Source organism: Anolis carolinensis, chromosome 1, assembly GCF_035594765.1.
Source record: "Anolis carolinensis isolate JA03-04 chromosome 1, rAnoCar3.1.pri, whole genome shotgun sequence".
Classification (NCBI taxonomy): Eukaryota; Metazoa; Chordata; class Lepidosauria; order Squamata; family Dactyloidae; genus Anolis; species Anolis carolinensis.
In genome coordinates, this window is record NC_085841.1 from 179,962,852 (window position 1) to 179,984,804 (window position 21,953).

Genomic DNA, 21,953 nt, shown 5'->3' on the forward strand with positions numbered 1-21,953 from the left:
ATAATGGGGAGGGTGGCAGAATAAGGATCTTCTTCCCCTATTGCTGGAGAAGAGCCCCCCCCTCCTCCTCTCCTTCTGAGGGAGAAGAGGGGAGGAGGATTACGAGAAACAGCAGCGGGGCACCTTCCAAGTCTAGCTTGTCCTCTTCCTCAGGCAGGCTGGCTCTGGAGGGAGAGGAGGAGGAGGAGGAGGACAAGTGGCGGGGGCAGTGTCGCTGCTGCTCCTTTGCTTCTCCTCGCTCTCCCTCACTCGTTGGCTCACTCACCGAGCTGGTTCCCGGCAGCAAGGGTAGAACCAGGACCCAGCCCAATGGGTGAGTGAATGAGTGAGAGTGAGGGTGGGCAGACTCACTAGGTTGGTCCTGGCAGCAACGGCGGCAGTGGCAGCAGACCCAGGACCTGGCCTGGTGAGTGAGCAAGAGAGCAGGGGAAAATGGCTGCCGCCCCCTTTGCTGCGCTGGCCCAGGAGGCGGTGAGAGAGAGAGGGAGGGTGCCCCAGGCCTTGGATAATACAGAGTGTCGGATAAGCAGAAGACGGATAAGCGGGGCTCTACTGTATTTGATAATGTGTATTATATGGCAGAATAGAAGGGCCCTAAACAGGATGGGGAGTGGTTGGCTGCTAGTGGAAGGGGTGTGTGCAACCAATCCCAATTCCACGTATCAGGTCTCAGTTGGTCACTTTAGAAGGCTGTCCACTTTGCCTCTTGACATATCCAAACAGTCTAAAATGGTTTAATTTGGCTAAGCCTTCATCTTAATATGGGGTATAAGCTCCAGCCAAAATCCTCAAAAGGCATCAACACTGGCAGCCCGAGGTCTTGCCTCACAAGGGACTAACACCTGGCTTCAATTGCAATTCCACAGTGTGGCTTCTAGAATATCTGGAGGTGAAGAGGTTTTATATACATTGAATATACATAAATAATGCACATTCTGTTAGTGAAATATCAATCACCTTGAGAACGTGGCTTAGTAGGTGGAGAAGACAGAACAATAGACCTCGTGGTTTCCATGTCAGCCGGGCAAGGAATCCAATCTGGGATTAAATTTCCATCTTCCCAACAGAAACTAAGGCCCCCTTCCAAACAACTGAATAAAATCCCACATTTTCTGCTTTGAACTGGAATATATGGCAATGTGAACTCAGATAACCCAGTTCAATGCAGATATTGTGGATTATCTGCCTTAATATTCTGGGTTATATGGCAGTGTGGAAGGGACCTCGGAGTAGATTTACCACTCCTGTTGACATGGGAGTCAGTAGATGCCACTGAATTTCTACTCAGAGTAAATCTTTCTCCTCCCATTTGTATAGTAGAAGAAAAAATAACAGAACTGACTGAGGCAAATGCCACCTGGTCTGAACAGTTTAGTCTACCAATGGTTGCCATTGAGGTCCCCTAGAAATGTGAGTGTTTGGTATAAAAAAACAGCTCCTTTTCATCTGAAGCCATTATTTAGATTGGCCTTTGGACTTCTGTTCAGTGCATTAAGCATGGCCCAAGAGAAGGGCTTTTATTGTAACCTGATCCTCCACGTAGCAGAGGTTTTCTACCAGGAAGCTCTTGAGAATCAGGGCCCTTCCACACAGCTATATAACTGGGACTATCACGGCAGAAAATCCCATAATGTCTGCTTTGAACTCGGTTATCTGAGTCCACACTGCCATATATTCCAGTTCAAAGTAGAAAATGTGGGATTTTATTCAGCTGTGTGGAAGGGGCCTCAAAGACTGCAGCTGAATTGCAACCTATGGAAAGGATGTCAGTGGTTCTTAACCTGGGGTCCCCAGATGTTTTCGTCCTTTAACTCTCAGAAATCCTTACAGCTGGTAAATGGACTGAGGTTTCTGGGAGTTGTAGGCCAAAAACATCTGAGGACCCCAGGTTGAGAACCACTGGGATTTGTGCTCATGCAAACTGGGGTCTCTACTTTGGTTGCTCACTTTTTCTCCCAACTGCCCTTGCTTCTCTATCTTTTACAATACTTGACCATTCAAGTTTAAGTAAGCCCAGCATGAAATTTTCCTTGGCATAAAATGCAAATTATTGAGACGCTTCCATTTATTTCATTCCTTCAAGTTAAGCTGTTGCTACATTCAAGGAACTAGGTGGACAAGGGATTGATAGCCTAGATGCCTAGATGCCTAGATTTAAAATAAGGAGAAAAAAAACCCAGAATAAAATAGCAACATAATACAAGATGTGTGTGTATGTGTATTGAACTGAAGCAATGAAGAATATTTTATTTGACATCTGTATTTTGAGCTTGCAAATGCTGCTCCATTGCAACATTTCTAGGAAGTATTTTAAAAGATCGAAATACGGAAGTGAAGAGGATCATAAGAGACTCTTGTCCTTTTCTAGCAAACGTACCTATTCATGCAGAGAGATCAGACAAGTAAAAAAAAAAATCTACGTGGATAGAACTAAGAAATGAAAGCTCCTGCTTTTATTTGAATTTGCTCACTTTCTGTTACATATTGACAGAGGTGGCAGGGCAGATTCTGGAGGTTCTAAATATCCCATCCTTCCCTTTCTATGAGTCATGCATGCTCATGACATGTCAGTTAAAAGTTTAAAAGCAATGCTTTTGGGTTGGAAAGATTGCCGTTTACAAGAAATGTTGCCTGCGGGACTGGATTCACTCAGTCTTCGAGGAGGCTCTTTCTATGTCCCCTCGCTGTTGCCCACTTTTGGTCTAAAACTATTTAGCTGCTTGTGATTTCCTTTATTTCAACACTTTTAAATTTATTATGGAATGCTTTTAACACGAAATAAATACATGACATGTCAGACGTATTACAGTCCCTGTTTGGCCATCATGGCTTCTAGTAAGAGTTCTGGCTTAATTTGGTCTGAGATCTATTTATTTCTCCTTTTAGGAGCCCCCAGTGCCACAGTGGATTAAACCGCCAAGCTGCTGAACTTGCCATGTGTCCTGTCCTGAAGAGACCATGTGTGATTCAGAGATATGTGAGAACTACTGCCTATTGTTAATACCCTTTCAGGGAGAAAGTACTCAAACATGTGATAGCTAGGCAGTGCCGGATGTTTTTGGAGAAAACATATTATCTGGACTCATTTCAGTCTCGTACCCGTCACTCTCAGGCTCGCCTACTCCAGCGGGAAGACATATTGGCATATTGCTGTGTTTCCTAGATTTTTGAGCAGCTTTTGATACCACTGATTATAGTATCTTACCTGACTGGCTTAATCATATTGGAGTGGGAGACATTGTATTACAGTAGAGTCTCACTTATCCAACATAAACGGGCCGGCAGAACGTTGGATAAGCGAATATGTTGGATAATAAGGAGAGATTAAGGAGAAGCCTATTAAACATCAAATTAGGTTATGATTTTACAAATTAAGCACCAAAACATCATGTTACATAACAAATTTGACAGAAAAAGTAGTTCAAAACGCAGTCATGCTGTGTAGTAATTACTGTATTTACGAATTTAGCACCAAAATATCATGATATATTGAAAACATTGACTACAAAAATGCGTTGGATAATCCAGAACGTTGGATAAGTGAGTGTTGGATAAGTGAGACTCTACTTTACTATAGTTCCACCCCTATCTGTGGACCGAATTCTAGAGTATAGCATCAGGAAATTCCTTATTTTTTCCCATGGCCATGAAACTGTGGAGTGCCAAATGGTTCCATCTTGTTCCTGAGTCCTGACACTGTTTAGTATCTATATAAAGCTTCTGGGTGAGGTCACAATGCATTTGAGGTTGGAGTGACATCATTGTATTGATGACACTCAGCTCTACTTCTCCTTGTCTGAATGCTGTAATGGGCTGGATGAGGGCCAATAAATTAAAATTGAATCCCAATAAAGCAGAGACTGTGTGAGTTGGTAGTTCTTAAATCCAGGAATTAGGTAAGTTCTAGGTGGAGTTGCACTCCCCCTGAAGAAGTCGGTGCATAGACTGAGAGTATCCCCAAATACATCTCTGTCACTGCAAGCTCAAGTGAACTCCATTGTTTGAGGTGCTTTCAACTGATTTGCCTTCTATGGGTTTGCCATAGTAGTCTGTGCTCAAGGAGCCAATCTGTGATAGTGGTTTTACTGCTGGGCCAAAAATTTGGGAGACCAGTGTATGAATCCCTACTCATCTGTGAAATGTATTATATGACTTTTGGTAAGCCACACTCTTTCAGAATAAAAAGTAGCCAATAGCAAACTCCTGATTGATAGATCTTGCCAAGAAAACCCTGTGATAGGGTCACCATAGGTCAGAGCTGGTTTGAAGACATATAATAACAAAGTGCTTTACACAGGGCTGCTACTGGAGATGTTTTAAAAGCAATCGCTAGTGCTAAATTCAGGAACAGAACAGCTGACTGGAGTAACATACAGATAACAGAAAGGAATGCACTGAGTGCCAGTGTGCTTCCAATCTGAATTCAAAGGGCTGGTGATGACATTTAAACCCTAACTTGCTTGGGGGTTTAGTACTTTAAGGAACATCTCTTTTGATATATGCCTGCCTAAGAGATATATGAGATATATGCCTCTACTGGAAGACTCTCCCTAGATATATAATGAAACTGTTGCAAACTGATATCAGTTTGTTTTGGGATTGAAATATATTCAAAATATTTTTTAATGATTGTAAACACAAGTTTCTGGAGTATTGGGAAATTCTGATGAAAAAGATTCTGAACTGATGAAACTTCCAGTTTGTGATTGATTCACACATGGTTTTTTTTGTTTTGTTTTTTGTTTTTTTTGCAGAAAACAAAATTTTCTGCTCAGAAAACAGTATTTACTGCTGAAGAAACAGCTTTTTCTGCAGGGACATAGAAAATGCTATTTGCTGTGACCCCAACTACACATTTTCTAAACAGGAAACTGCATTTTCTGTACAGAAGTTAATATCCTGCTCTCATTCCTCACGAAATGTGTGCGTGAGTGTGCACACAAAAAACAACATTTCCTGTGCAGCAAACGGAGGTGCTGTTTTCTCCACAAAAACAACATATGCAAATTTTGTGCAGAATAATTTTTAAAACTACAAATACTGTTTGAAAATTGCAATTTTGGAAACTTTTGGAGCAGGAAAAAGATTGCTAAAATTGGCTCTTCTTCATCTTTGATTAAGCTGGCAAGCTGCAGTCCAACAACATCTGGAGCACTGCTGTTTGCCCACCTTTCTCTGGATACCTTTGGCTGAATGAATGTAGAAGCCATGCTGTGCTCTGAGAAGCTGGACTGCCTTATCAAGGCTCCAGATGTGTGGAAGATGAGCTCATATTCATTCAGTCTGAGTTTGGAATTTGCTTGTGCTTCCCTTGCAAGCTCACACAGGTCCTGTGGCAACTTTAAACAGGGCTTTGGTTATCTGCACACCCTAGAAGCAATCACATTGAGTAATTTGATCCCCCACCCCCAATTGATCAGTTGTTCTGGAGTATAATAACTGAGCATTTCTCTTTTGCCTATATGCCTCTCACTTTCCCAGAAAATGGCAGGAGGAGAGAGGGAGAGAGAGAGAGAGAGAGATGTAATTTATATCAGGTTGTTGATTCTTTCTTTATCTCGCCCCAAGTCAGCCAAAGTTGTCCTAACACACCGAATTCTTCTTGACACACAGGGCTGCCTGCAGCCTGGCAGGAGCTGACAAAGCAGATTCAGCTTGCTGAGGTGACTATGGATTGATCTTCCCGAGAGACACCCTCCAGCATGCTTCAATAAAGGAATGAGGGTATTAACCTGGTATTTGCTGGATAGGGGAACTGAATAAATATATAGTATAACTCTTTGAACAGTCATGCATCCAATATATCGCCCCAATTTATGCCACCCAATCTCTGCTGCTGCAGTGATTTCTAGGCTCCCCTCTCCCTGCACTTCTCTCTCTATTTTTTTTATTTCTTTCTATATTTCCATTCTTTGCTTTCCTCTGTCATAGAGCTCTTCCTGGCAGGAAGCCAATTCCACTTTCTCTCTTATTTATGGCTTGGGGTGATTCAGCGGGCAGATGGGTGGGACATTGGAGATATCAATTTAATGATTTTCTTTATAAAAAGAAAAAATAAATGGTAGGATAGAAAGCAGTGGTTGCTCTTATAGGATAACTAGCCCCGGGCTTTCTGTACATGTCTGGTGGTAAGGGATACTGGATAGTGCCCAGAGCTCCTCCTTGTGTCCACTTTTTCTGGCTCTGATGCTTATTTAAGTACACTAGCATGGCTCTCTGCTCCACTGGCACTCAATCTTGGCCAAAACACTCATTGTCTGTTGTCCAACATCCCCAACACTAAGACTATGTAATCTACACATGGAACAGCACATGCCAATGGCTGAGTGCCATTGTACAATTCGTAGCTCTAATGCACACCCAAAATATATAATACAACCTCACAATGTTGCTGCATCTACAACTCTGCTTCTGCCACTGTCAGCAGTATACCTTGGTTGTGCTATGGAAAGTAACTTGCCCTGCATGAATACCATGATTTATGACTCTGTATCTCACTAGTAGAATTCTAGCTGTGGTCTCTGTATAGCCTACATGGAGTATAGGGTTGTGTGATGGGATTTATGACCTCCACCTTACCTTTGACTTATGTAACATTTAAGCACACCCCCCCCCCCGGTGTTTCCTCTGCTATCACATTTTGCCTTGGGCCATTCTTCTATGTGACATTTTTTCCCATTTGCTGCTGCAAAGGAAGAATTGCAAAGGGAAATGAAACATGTTATCAGGTATTAGAAATTCTTTGAGATTGTGCAGAAAGAACTCTTTAGGGGAAGCACAAGGTGCTGATTAATGCATTTTATATAAATTGTTAACCATCTTCCTCCTTTAAAAAAATCTGAGATTTTGTATCAGGCAGGCAGAGTGTGATGCTTGTCATGAGCATTTCCATGTCCTCTACACCAATGCAGAAAAAAAGGAGACAAGTTATCTCTCTCTTCTGGTAGCTTGAGAGAATGGTACATGGGGTAGGATACAATAACCCCTACTTGGTTGCCTTCCCTTTTACTTCCTGCCATCCCACAACCATTAAGTAAAAGGGGGAAAAAAGACAGATGCCTAGTGGGAAGATTTGAATAGCCCCTTTTCTCCATCAAAAACAAGACATAGGTGTACATATCTCAAGCACAGGATTCCAACCAGGGTGTATGTACCTACAACTACACAGATCTATTGTAGTGCATACAATCTATTTCATAATGTTGTATATGTCTTTAAGTCAGGTTTGACTTATAGTGACTGTGCCATAGGATTTCCTTTGCAAGATGTCATTTTTTTTCCTCTGAGGGTGAGGGTGTAATTTGCCCAAGGTCAACCAGTGGGTTTCCATGGCTGAGCAGGAATGTGAATCAGGTCTCCTTGAATCTTATTCCAATCTTACTGTGCCTATCTTGCTCAGGTATTTCACTACTTGGGGATAGTACTTAGTTTATATAAAGCTGAGCAAATTACAAGTTAGGGTTGCAGAATTGAGAGGCCTCTAAACAAAAAAGGAAAACACAAAATGTTTTGGTACTCCTGTTAGATCCATTAATCTTAACATAATTAAGAGCCTTGAGCTATCTTAATACCTAGCCTTAAAAATAAGTATTTATGGAAAGGCAGTAATGATTTCCTCAACCTCCTTTGATGCTGGGGAGAAATCCATTTGCTGCTAGAGATGGCTACAGAATGCTGAGGTTGAACAGCTACTCTCAGAACAAATAGTTTCAGTTTGGGAGAATGTTACAGTATATGATAACTGTTGTAAGAATTGTATTAGACCCAGAGGTGGAAGAAACCAGCTGACCAAATGCAAGAGGAATGACTGATGAAGATGTGTGAACTAGGTAAATCGCCTATGTTGTTTAAACTACTTCATCAAACAGGTTTTTTTTAGCTTCCTGGGACACTTTCCCACCAATCCAGTGACAGATGGGCATGCTGCCCATCACACAATATCACTGGACTTCCGCCAGAGGCCCTGTCCACAACCAGAGTGGAAGCATCCTAGGAAGCAGGCCTGTAGCCAGGGTTTTTTTTGGGGGGGGGGGGGGGTTCAACCCCCCCCCCCCAAATTTCAGCTTAAAAAAAAAACACCTGGTTTACTCATGAATTTTTGACTGGTTAAGCAAATCCCCATGCTAAGTCTATGAGACGCAAAAAATTAAAAGTACCTCCAGGCACTATCTCAAGCAGATATTGACAAGAATGCAGCTGGGGGGGGGGGGGGGGGGCTGCTAGGGGTTCAACCCCCCCCCCCCCAAATTTTCACCCCCCCCCCCATTTTTTCTGGCTACGGCCTTGCTAGGAAGCTTCCCTCCAAACATAGGAGTCTGCCTGTCTTGTACTGATTCCAATGGAGCCAGCATGGATCTGTGTGATGAGGGAAACATCGCTGTGATGAAGTTGGCAAAATGGCACCAGGGAGGGGGGAGTCCCCCATGTGATTAGGTCCAAAGACAAATATCTTTAAGAAAGATTGGGACCTGTCCACTTTCTTTTCATAACTATGATGGCAGCATTCAACAGCGTCATGATTCACAAATTGGGAGAGTTTATTTTTATGTAAAAAATGTGGTTACATTATTGTTTATTGAGTATGCTAGTGGGAGTCGATGGGATTCGCAGCCCCAGAACAGCTAGAGGGTTGCACTTTGCTCAACCCTGACATAGATGATCTTAGAAGAGCACTTACATTGCACTGGAACAGATTTAAAATATTCCCCTTCTATTATTATACTTAAACTTTTACTTATATCTCCCCCATAGACATTAATGGGCTCAACTTTGGCTGTAGCGTGCTCAGTGTTCCTAATTGACTCACATTTTACGGTGAGTGTTTCTGAGGGTCACTATTAGCTAACTCTAGAATTGAAAAGTCATGCATGATATGGCTGCTAATGCCTGCTTTAATGTGACTAACACTGTAATTAAAACAGCTTGAACATTAGGACAACATTCTGTGGTAGCACCTCTCCAATTATGGCTAACAGCAACAGTTTAAGTTGCAGAGAAATCATAAATCTTAGTTCCATGAAAAAGGCAGTGGGCACATTTAGCTTATTGAAAGAAGGTCACCTCTAATGGCACTGTTTTCAGTTACAAGCCCCCACCCTTTTATTCAGGGGCACATGGCATATCATACATATATGCTTGATACACATATATGCCTAGAGGAAAATATGTTCTCATAGCCTGCCTGTTCTATTAGATGAGCTGAGATGCCTTCTTGACTCATTTGGAAGAATGTGGAAAGTTATTTCAAATAGTAATCTTTGATTAAATGAGGGAGCAGGTTTCTTCATTGTCAGTGGGCACTGAATTTGCTCTGTGTTTTAATCTAATAGGTTCAACACCTTCATTGGCTCCTTTAGGGCTCAGACTTATATCCAGAATAGCTATGTCACTTCACTCTTATGGAAAGCACAACTCACTCAACTTGCCTGTTACAGATAGAGCAAGCTGTAAAATGTAGTGAGCAAGGAAATGAGAGCAATGACGTGAAAACATTCTTCTGTAGCCGTCATAAATATGCATGCTTCAAATATGTGACTTGGATGTGTCTATCAATTGCATTCACTTAAACAATAAGCTAGCATTTTCTGTATAACCTGATTGCTGTCTACATTAAATTAGCTTGCAAGTTAAGTCAATAAACAATTTTAAGCATAATAAAAATGACCTGATAAAGAGCAATCTTCGTTCATTCCTGGGCTTAAGGTAAAAGGTGGGAAATGAAAAACAAGCAAGCAAAAAGGTGTTGCGTGTCTGAGGCCCCTTCCACACAGCTGAATAAAACCCCACATTTTCTGCTTTGAACTGGAATATATGGCAGTGTGGACTCAGATAACACAGTTCATAGCAGATATTGTGGGATTTTCTGCCATGGTATGGTTGGGTGGTAGGGCCCTGAGAGAAATTGTCCAATTTAGGGATGTGAATAACACTTCCGTTGTTACACATGAAAGACTGGGGCTGGAAGATGTATAGGTAAAGGTAAAGGTTTCCCCTGACGTCAAGTCCAGTCATGTCTGATTCTGGGGGTTGGTGCTCATCTCAATTTCTAAGCCAAAGAGCCGGCGTTGTCTGTAGACACCTCCAAGGTCATGTGGCCGGCATGACTGCATGGAGCACCATTACCTTCCCACCGGAGGGGTACCTATTGATCTACTCACATTGGCATTTTTTCGAACTGCTAGGTTGGCAGAAGCTGGAGCTAACAGCGGCTTCCCCCCCCCCCCCAACTCCCGGGGTTTGAACCTGTGACCTTTCAGTCTGCAAGTTCAGCCAGCTCAGTACTTTAACACACTTTGCCACCAGGGCTCCTTGAAAGATGTATGTCATTATGTTAAAAACCATCTTGGACTGCAGAAAGGAGGAAAGAAAAAGGGAATTATTTTCCAAATGGCTCCTTCGTGCCAGTGCTCATATGGCAATTCAAACACATAGGTTGAGTCTTGAGTTTGCACCGGATACTGTACCTGTGCATATGAACTGGAAATGGGAGAAAAGGAACTTCTTTTTCTTCCTGTCTCTGCCTAAATAAACAATTCCTCCCTCTCACTCCTCCTCCTCCTGCACCCCTCTCTTCCCCCTGATCCTCATCCCAACCAATCCTACAAACTGCAAACAGACCTACAATTTTTCAGGAATGCAATGTTTGTAAATCTTTACCTCCTGCACACAAAAGAGTTAAAACTCATCAATGAACTTGGGGCAACCCTCTGATATCCCAGCCAACAGCATTCATCTACTGCAGCAGTGGTTCTCAACCTGGGGTCTTCAGATGTTTTTGGCCTTCAACTCCCAGAAATCCTAATAGCTGGCAAGCTGGCTGGGATTTCTGGGAGTTGTAGGCCAAAAACATCTGGAGACTCCAGGTGGAGAACCACTGTTCTACAGCATTAGGAATATAAGTCTCCACAAAAAAGTTATCACATGAAGATAGCAAACAGGCATTGAAGCAGGACCATAAACTTTGGTGATGATTCATATCACAGAACACCATATTCAACCCATTGCTGTTTCTGCCACCTCCCCATGTTAAACCTGTATCTTGCTATCACACAATGAATAGAGTGGTATGATAGTGAAGGTCACCACCACAGTAAGTGGTTCACTATCCCTGATCTTATGAATATTGTGTGATAGTGACTTTGTTGGTAGAGACAGGGTATAAATAATGATGATGATGATAATTCATGTGTTAAAGTTCTATGTTTCTTTTCAATGGAACCAGTGAGCAATTTTTACAACATTCTTCCTGTTGAGAAATATTATTTCTTCCACAATGAATGCTTTTCCTAAACAGAGAAATTTGATTTCTGTGCACCATAGCCACATGCTATTTTTGCACAGGCTGTCAGAAACTGAGGATTCTTCTCATTTCTAAATGCTAAAAAAACAACACATTTCCAAGCATTTTTCAACTTTTTTGAAATATTCCTTCAATCACTATTCATTGTCCCCATGGAATTGTCTGTACTATTTTTAAAATACATATCAAAATGGCTCTTTTAATGTAATTACAAACAGTTTTAATATTGTCCACATGTTTTCAGGGTATCTTAGAAGACTTTTGACAACTTCTATAATGGACAAAATGAAATATGTGTCAGGCCTCCACAGGGACTCTTTCAAGTCTTGGTTCAATTCTAGCTAGAGCATTAAAATCCAATCACAAAAACAGAAAAAAATGAGACACATTCTAGCACTGATTGAAGTCAATATTTAAATTCATATTGGAGCTCAAGGGAATGAACCTTGGGCAATATTAGCCCCAGTGGACATTAAAGTGGTCCTTTTGTCACAATTACACAGCTGGAGCATAGTCAGCAAGTGTACTCTGTCAATAGCACTGCCAGGTTTTCTAAAAACCAATAAGGGGTAGTCAAATTTATGGCATTCAGAGATGACACTCAGAAATTAGCTCTTAACAATTTCATACTCTACCTAAGTACTGAATTGATTTAGGTTGAGGTTGATTTAGGATAGTAGTTCTCAATCTGGGGTCCCCAGATGTTTTTGGCCTACAACTCCCAGAAACCCCAGCCAGTTTTACCAGCTGTTAAGATTTCTGAGAGCTGTAGGCCAAAAATATCTGGTGACCCCAGGTTGAGAACTACTGGTTTAGGACTTCATCAGATGGGCAAAATTGCTTGTCCTACAACACTTGGACCACACCGCATCACATGATGTCAATCTACTTCCAGTGCGCTACTTGCCTGAAGAGATATCAAAGCATTGCAGGAGACAGTGCCGGCAACACGTGGTGAATCCCCCTGCTATCACCCAGTTTGGGGACCTTAATATGATGAGGTCCTTAACCATACATTTCTCAGTAAAAAATAACATACTATCTACATTCATAATAAATGTAGATAGTAAGGATACTGGACTATGATTCTGGAGAAGAGGTTTTGAGTTCCCACTCAGCTATGGAAGCCCACTGGATGACCTTGAATAAGTCACACTCTCTCAGCCTCAGAAGAATGCAATGGAAAAGGTATACCCTCTCTGAACAATTCTTAACAAGAAAACCCTATGATATGTTCACTGTAGGGTCCCCATAAGTTGGAAACAAACTGAAGACAAATGACAACAATTATATTCATAAATTACATTATGCACACATTTCTGTCTTCATGAATGGCCCACAACTTCAAATGCAGGTTTGTTTTTATTTTATTTTTTATCTCTTAATCAGCCTGGATAAAAGGAATTCTTTCTAACCATCAAGTAGGGGACATCTTAGAATAAGGGATACTTGCCAATCAGACAAGGGATGAGTTTTCCAGCCTTCATATAAAAGACAGCCTTCATAGAAGGAGAGAGTTGGCACCAAGAAAGTTTCATAACCATATCCGTTGCATGATTCCATTGTACTTGAAATAACTACAGAATTCAGTTATTCTTTATGTGGGTTGGGTTGACAAGAGATCTACTTCTTTACCAGGGTAGAGATGACAGTACAATAAGGAAAGTGAATAATAAAGAAGGATTAAGACTTTACGCAGACAATGGAATTGTCAACTGAACAATGGAGTCCCTTCTAAAGCAGAGTCAGCTTGGCTGTCAGCACATCTCTGTGTTGCAATACTTTGTGAAATAAATATCAGGGCTAGAAACTTGTTTTTAACAGAAACTTTAGATCCTATTCTTCATCAGTAGCATGGTGACCCATGAATTTGTAGTGCTCTGACTATCTCAGCCATCCTATTTAAGAAGAGAAAGAGGAGGAATCATCTAAATTGCCAGCAGTTAAACTGTACTTTGAATTATCTTGCATGTGGGTGCTCTTTGTAGTTGATAGACAATATATCCTCCTCTTCTTCCTCTTCCTTGCTTTGATAGGATTATGTTTTATGCAGATACATCAGCAGGAAATTGAGAAAAAAAACTGAGGCATATCACAGGGTACATTTATAGCTGTAGAGTAGTTGTAAATATTAATGATGCTCAGGGCAATGGCAATTCTTAAGGGGGTGTTTATTGTGATGGTAATTCCAGCTGGTGAAAGTATAGTGGGGAAGGAGCAGAGAACAAGGAAATGAGTTTGAAAGAAAACAAGTAAGACAAATCAAGGGCAAAGGGGGCTTTAAAATTAGAGCCATGCAAGGAAGATATAAACTGGAACGGATAGTTAAGGGGAAAAAAGCCATCTACTCAAGATGGTTGTTAACATAAAGACATTTGAGGAATGAGAAATAAGATTACTTTGGTCTCTACTTTACATTGTCTCTGATCTTGGGGAGAATAGTTGGGGAGTAGGGAATCAAGTGAACCAGAATTAGACATTTAGTTAGCACTAAATCTATCCAAAAATAGATGAGGTTGTTTCACTTTCAGAGCAGACCAGATTGTTGAATCCATGATAAAGGGAGAAACAGTTCTTTACTTGTAAATGGTAAATGCTTGATGAATACTACAAACACTTATGCTCATGAATCAGAGGAGTTGTTAGTTGTTTCAACTAGCTACATATGTTTTCTTTTTTATTTGTTGATGTTATGAGCTGTCAAGTCGGCTTTGGTGTATTTATTTAGTACACATCAATTAGACACATAAGCCACTATGTCCTTTGTGCTGTGAGTGGGTTATGACAATTCCCTCAGCCACATCCGTCTCTATTCCCAAGGAGCCCACAGCGCAAAGAATTAGTGAGGCTGAGGAACAGAAGAGGCCGAATAAATTAGAAATGACGCTTTATGCCACAAAAACTAATCGTGATAAAGGAGCTGAAGCCCTTCCACTCCCTCCTGCTGATTAAAAACAAAGCAAGGGCAGGGGCAGAACAAAGATTTATCAATTTCAAACAGTGTTCCAAAACATTGGTGATAGCTAATATGGTCCTATTTACCAGCATTACTATGTAAGCGGCAGAGATTATGGCGGAGGCAACGGAGAGAAAGGGGTTGTATGCATGTAATGCTATGGCACATGGCAGCCATAGGCATTCCTTTGAGGAGATAAAGTTGCCTTGATGGATCTCACATGGTTTGTGCCAGCAAGGGGTTTGTTGCCATCCTGTCACCATTACTAGACCCGAATCAAAATGGGGTCTACACCCATTTAAGTGATGCTTGTGCCAACACTGAGTCACTAACAGGATTCCAGCTAATGAGCAAGAATAGTTGCTGGTTGGATCTCCAGCTTTCAGAAGCCACAACCACCTACTCTAGTTCTCAGGGGGAGTGAGAGGAATATCGGGCAAGATAAATGCATTGAAAAACATGGGTGTGTATAGATATATTGCTCATTATGTAGACTTAATGGATGGAACCCCTTATTATCCATATTAAGGACCTCATCAGACAGGCGGGATGGGTGGGTGGGTGTTTGGAGCAAGCAAAAGCAGAGGGAAGCGTCTTACCCCATTCCCTCCTTTTTCTGTCTTCTGGGATGGCCAGTCATCCCATGTGCTTACCACGTCTTTCTCTGTCTTCTCCCCACTTTCCCTTACATTTTACTGTTTGGAGTTGGGAAGTAGAGAGCCAAAGAGTCCCATTGGAAGTGTCCTTACATTGTCTGATAGCCTCTGGGAAACTCCCATGGAACTCCATTTCCCAAACACATGGAAATGAAGCCTGAAGAACATGGGATGAAGTCCAAAGGTAATATCACTTAACAAAGTAACCACCAACAGCCTAAACCTACCAAACCTGGTAGAAATGTCATTCATACAAGTCCCCATTGATAGCAGAATAGATCTTCTCCCCATTAAGCTGGTGCCTGGTAAAATAAGTAAGAGGAGCTACAATCATTAGTTACCTAGATTTATTTATCTGTCACTGTTTTATATTCATGATTGATAGTCACAATTGCCACAATTGTAACCTCTATCCCATGATGTGGTGGTGTTATATTCTATATAGTTGTAGTTAATAATAATAATAATAATAATAATAATAATAATAATAATAATAATAAGTTTATTTGTATCCCGCCTCCACCTCCCCCGAAGGGGACTCAGGGCGGCTCACAGAAATATCAGATACAAAAACAATAACAATATACAATAAATCAACAAACAATAACATGTACCAGTAATAGCATTTACACACTAAGCAGATTTTTTTTTTTTAAAAAAACTTATTAAAAACATAGAATTAAAAATAGTAAGGCTGTACTAGTAGATTAGTAAAGTGCACAGTATAAGTTGCGGATTAAAACTTAGATAAAGTGCTACAAGTTCATTTGAGGTCAATCTGGGAAGAGAGAAGCCCTGAGCCAATATCAAGTAACCAGGAGAAGTGCGACCAATATAAAAGGCCGAGGAATATAATTATGATTATAATGGGGATGGGCGATCTTAACCAAAAGCCTGGGTGATGCTTAATGTAATTTCATTATGACTTCAGAAGGGTTCATCCCTAGAACTCAGGATTTTTCTGTAACATTTCAAATCCTGAGATAATCCTAACACCCTTAAAATTGCTGGCCCTACTTATATTTATAATTGGACCTAAAGAATGGGATTGATGGTTTTCTTTACTTATACATACATAACTTTGAAATATAATTTAGGAATATTTCTGTACAATGCCTTTTCCCTTTTTTAATGCATAAGAACAGAGAGTTTCTGTTCATAAATAAATTTCCTTCTTATTTATTCTTTGAATGTACAGAAATGAAATTGATCTTTTTTTTGCCTTGAGAAGCCAGGCAAAAAGTGACCCAAGGAAGATGGGGGCTCTCTTTGTCAAGCATATGAAGCTTACAAATCTCCCTATATTGTTTTTCTCTCAGTTCTGATCCTAATCCTCTTCCTAGCCCTTGCTTGTATCCATTTGCATGACGTTGCTCTTTTTATTCTCGCAAGGAAATGTGTGTAATATTTTCGTGGATAAAAATGGTTTGTGTTCTTGCCCACATTTTAACAACTGTGTGGTTTTATATAGATTTTTTCCCATTGACTTATGTGTGCTCATGCCCATTTTTCAACTGAATGCATTTTAGCCATTCATATCTTTAAAATATATGCATGGTTTTGTGTGTATTTTATTTATTGGAAATGCACTGCATGCCTGCCAAATGTGTCCATTTCTGATGCAAAGTACATTTAATTATGTAATAGTCCTCGGGAAGTGCAGAATAAAACCACAGAAAATCTTGATTTCAGAAAAAAAATAATGTCCATGACCAATCCAGCCTAGCAGGATATCTTTCAAAGGTCTCATTGAATTTGGCACATGGAAAGTCTTTGAGGCTTATTTATGAATATGTGAATCTGGTTTGGGATGATGCCAGGTGCCTAGAAAACGGAGGTCTGCTGCCTGAGAATTCGGAAGATCTCGGAAGTGAATGGCTGAGGAGTACAAGTAGCACTTGTTTGACCAACTCCCTGTATTAGTCTACTTATCAGAATGCTACTCTGACTTCTACATTTCCGGCATCCCCTTACCTGCTTTCAGAAATCCTTCTCATTGAAGATGACAGGGCTTGAATTTTCTGCATCAAAAGCAAGTTCTCTACCACTTATTTATGGCTTTCCTACATCACTGCCTGTGGCCTTTAAGCCTCCTTTGTAACAAGTTAGTTCTCTGGGGTCTTGAACAAGAGGTCCAATTTCAACATCTATTACCTGGAGTCCATTTAAACAGAATATCGGAGGCTGAATCAGGTCTGTGCAAAGTGAGGGCTCTGCCTCTAAGCTGTAGATTAGTCAGTAGCATTCCTTCCACCAAATAAAAGACATTTATTGCAGAGCAAGGATATGAAGAGTTGTGTTTTTCATCTATTTACTATCTATCTATCTATCTATCTATCATCTATCTATCTATCATCTATCTATCTATCTATCTATCATCTAGCTATGGTTTAAAAATATAGTCCAATAGACTATTAAGCCCCTACATACACCCAGAGCTCCAAAAAGTTACCCTGTCTGTATGACAGCTTCCAGAATTCCCTAGCCAAAATGACTGGTAGCCATGTTGGATAGAGGACTTGGAATCATAGCCTCCAAAAGGAATTGTTGAAGGATTACTCAAGTGTATTGCACCTTTGTCCATGTCAACATTGTGAACAATCAAATTAGTAAGAACAAATTGGGAATACAGGATGATAAAGCCCTGTTAGTGCAATATGTGGCAAGAATAACAAAACCAGCAAACAGACCAAAAATTAGCTGGAGACTTTTGAAACCACTTTGGGAAATGAAGCCACATGATATGAAGCCGCATGATATTGCAGAGCCATAGTTGAGAATAGTGACATGCTTTCTGTCAATGATTTCATAGGCTACACAAGGCCTGGAATATGATGCCTGGCCTGACTGACTCCTTGGTGCTGGCAAGACAAAATCCTGCTATATACATTCTATGTAGTTGGACAACTGCTTGAAGAAGCCCCCAGTTAATACTATAATGAAGAGTAATGTGATGGGCAGTAAGCAAACATGGTGTACCCTAACCTGTTACAAATGCAAGTCACTAGGGACCTATGCAGATTCCGTAGATCAGCCTATATGTTTTATAAATAAATACTGTTTAAGTACTTGAAGTGAAAGGGGGACTAGGCAGAAGAATAGATTAGTGCCCCTAACTTGAAGTTAAAAGGTTTCTATATGTGTGCGTGTGTTGCAACCATTTAAAAGTGAATTAAATATGGAATAGGATTTCACAATAGAATAAAAATGGTTCTGTTTCATTTGATGGAACAATAGTTTGTGGTCCGTAGAGAAGCATTTCCATTTTTATAGCTGCAATCTATCTAAAGGATTTCATATATGTGTACAAATGGATGCTCCCTTCCCCTCACCCCCACCATTCATTCCTACAATGACCATTTTCCTTCCTTTTTGAAATGTTCTGTACTCTTTTTACGTTGGAAAGAGTATAAAACAGGTATTTCACCTTGGGCTAACTTTGTACGATAGCCAAGCCTCTATCTTTGTCCTTCTCCTCCTTTAAGTCATTACAGTCATCATCTATTTGATTATTTACACCAACTTATTGTCAATTTTGTTGCCTCAGACACTAATGTTGCTTCAGAAGCAATGGAATTTGTTGTCACATTCACTGCAGAACCATATATAATGTTATAGATATAAGTGTAAGAAACATTTGTCCCACTTTGCATTGTGTCCAAAGCCAAAATAAAGTGGGCTCACCAAGTTGTTGCGAGGAGTCCACATGACATATGGCTGGACTTGCAATGGAACCACTGGTTCCAGCTGTTAATGCAGCTCAGTAGTACCTACAGTATAGGTTGTGTGGACCAGTTGGATCAGGCTGGATCCAAACTGGTCATCTGTTCATACCATCAACAGGTCTACTGCTGCATCACCACCAGCAAGCAGCTCCCTGAAAGAGGCCTCCTGGTTGCATCACATTTCTGATGATGTCACATCACAGTGCTAAGCCAAGTGATCACAAATGTGATGTTGGCTACAAGCCTTTGGGAGGGAGCTGCTTGCTTGCAGTGATGCAGTTGGCAGCCTCAACACACCCTTGTTCCAGCTGTCAATGTGGGTGGCCACATCTGAAGCTCCTAGGCTGCACTGGAGCAGTTCTAGCATGCTTAAAACTGAATTAATGAAGTAGAGGTAGATATGGCCCAAATAAATGGATTCAGCTATAACTATATTGTCAAAGGCTTTCATAGCCATATCACTGGATTGTTGTGCATTTTCCGGGCTGTATGGCCATGTTCCAGAAGCATGCTTCTGGAACATGGCCATACAGCCCGGAAAATGCACAACTCAACTATAACTGCTAATATGTGTATGTGTGTGTGTGTGAGAGAGAGAATGTACACACACACACACACACACACACACACACACACACAGGGTACTTTCAGGCTAGAATCTGCTTGGTGACTTCTCACGATGTTGGGCAGGGTCAAATTCCAATTTTGGATCTAGATTAGAAGGAGTTCTCTCAGTGTACCTATTCTACAAAGAGTTCTTCTTTCCAAGGCACAAATATATCTATCAACCAACTGATTATTGGGCAACAGGAGTACACAGTGGCATGATGTAAACTGCACAATCAGTTGTGCAATGGGGTATTTCGGTATGTGATCAAGTGGCATGGGTGACTTTAAGAGGTGAATTGCTGTTCCTGTAGGCTTCCAAGTGGTATAGTCATGTACCTTCTCAAATGGAGATCTCATTATCACACAAGTCTCCCTCTAAAAATGCTTAAAAGTAGTAGAACTTACTGATACCGTAAGAATATAAAAGGTGAATAAAATCCCAAATATTTAAAGTCCTTATGAAAGGTTTGCTGTATGTACTCATGTATAAGTGTAAAGAAATTAATGAAAATTTGATCCAAAAAACCTGGGAGAATCTAAAAGAAGAATCAATCTCTTTTAACCTTTCTGTCATGCATCCATTTCTCACCTTTTTGAATAGTTCGGTGGGAAAGTAGCAGAGACCAAAGGCAGCTGGCCTTCTGAGGCTGCACTGGCATTTCCCACTTTCTGTGGAATGTCCCTTCATGGGTCCTCCACTTATACATGAAGTCATCATAGGAATTACTAATCAGATATGAATAACTTTAAAATGATATGTTTCTTTTTTACTATATTTTACTAGCCTTGGTTTCTGAAAAAATGTAGTAAAAATAAAACATTGGCCATAATTTAAAATGTACCATTTTATTGCAATTTTTACTTTTTAATTTGAACATAAAACCTTTCAAAATGATCCTCTGCCTTTAGGTTTTATTTATTTTTAATAATAATAATAATAATAATAATAATAATAATAATAATAATAATAATAATAATGGCCAGATTCCTGTGTACCAGCTACAAACATGTAAGCTAGTGTTACACAGTCCTGACTGTTAGGTATCCATGATTCCAATTTATCTTCTAGTTTAAGGGTGTATATGGAAGGAGACAATGTTAGAGAGAGAAACACATATATAGAGACAGATAGCATTATAGCAGTGGTTCTCAACCTGTGGGTTCCCAGATGTTTTGGCCTTCAACTCGCAAAAGTACTAACAGCTAGTAAACTGGCTGGGATTTCTGGGAGTAGTAGGCCAAAAACACCTGGGGACCCACAGGTTGAGAACCACTGTGTTATAGTTTTAAGGGCAGTAATCTCACTCTGAAACTCCTCCCCCTTGCTCTGAGGACAGGGGATGAGAATCCCAACTCTGATATCTGGAAATCTTACTTAATGACCTGAATTGTATTCAAACTCAGTCTTTCCTTAGCAATTTCAAGAGGAAGGTTATTTATCATTCAAAGGATCTATGGATTTTATCACACAATGCTGCTATCCCATGCCATTCATTCAAAGATGGCATCATCTTACCAGCAAAATGACCCACATTATCACACTGCTGGTAGCGTTACACAACTGTAATGCTCCAATAATGCATTTCTGCACCTCTGGGTTGGAAATGTAACTCTGCTGTCCTGTGAGTACAGGTTATTTTTCAAAACACATTCTTTTTTTACAGCAAGGGGAGAGTGAAAGTGGAGGATAATCCTATCCCCTGATGTCACCAGCATGCCTGCAGAGAAGTAGCTGGGATCATCGCACCAGGTAGGTTGTGGCACTGTGGGTGATCAGAGGCTATTGACAGATTTTACCTGTCACAATAGCTGGAGATGTCTTTGATCCAGGGAGGTGGTGAATAAGCAACGGGCGTTGCTTGTTGCTGGGCATCATGCAATAGGGATTATTTATGAGAATCCTGCTTCTATATTGCTTTGTCACCTCCATGTGATAAAATCCTATGCCTCTTTTTTCCAACTTTTTTTTGCTTCCTTTTTTCCTGTGGATGTATGTATGATATTGGCAATGGCAGCACTGTATGAATGAGAGGTGAATTGAAGCCAAGCGCTCCTAAATAGATATAAATTGTTTTTTAAATGATCTTTCCAGAAGCAACCCACAAGGCTTTGTGTTGAGATCTCTTCCATTTCATTTAAATGGATTGGACAAAAGGCTAAACTTCTGTCTCCAAAGATATGAAAATGGCACCATGATCAGAGAGGTTAATGATACCATGGCAGATGTCAGAGAGATGTGAGAAGATTTTCAAAACCTTGGGCAATATGTAAAGCAGTGGCATGCAGGAAGTTGGTGTCAGTAGCTGTAACGTCACTGCCCAGGAGGAAGCAACACAAGCGGCACAGGCAATCGCGGAGTGTCTCTTCAATTGTGGTAACATGAAAAGGCAAGGATGGAAGGGCAAGTTGAACAGACACAAAGCAAAGCATTTGGGGCCAGTTTTTGACACCATTGGAATCATGTCACTGTGCCCTGGAAAGAACCATGTACACTGATGGCACTATATAAAGAAACAAATGAACCACAAGTGATTGCTAGAAAATTGGCTCTGATCACAGGTAAGCAATAACATATAAGAGCAGAGAAAAACAAGTCTGAGCTCAAAGGCCTTGTGAAAATTCTGCAGAAAGATGGAGAAGGATAAGAAAACTTTTCATATCATGGTTAGTTCCTGCAAAAATGTTATCTCCCACAAAGTCTAATTATA

General features: G+C 40.6%; 1 protein-coding gene and 1 long non-coding RNA gene across 7 annotated transcripts in view; one reads left to right on the forward strand and one right to left on the reverse strand.

Annotated features, from left to right (window-relative positions):
- Positions 1–21,953, reverse strand: part of vwc2l (von Willebrand factor C domain containing 2 like) — a 359,062-nt gene that overhangs the window by 311,079 nt on the left and 26,030 nt on the right. The gene's annotated exons all lie outside the window — the stretch shown is intronic.
- On the forward strand, positions 197–21,823 carry LOC134293461 (uncharacterized). The gene is made up of 4 exons (XR_010000415.1): positions 197–313; positions 2,887–2,977; positions 20,910–20,995; positions 21,338–21,823. It is a non-coding gene; the product is annotated as an uncharacterized LOC134293461 (long non-coding RNA).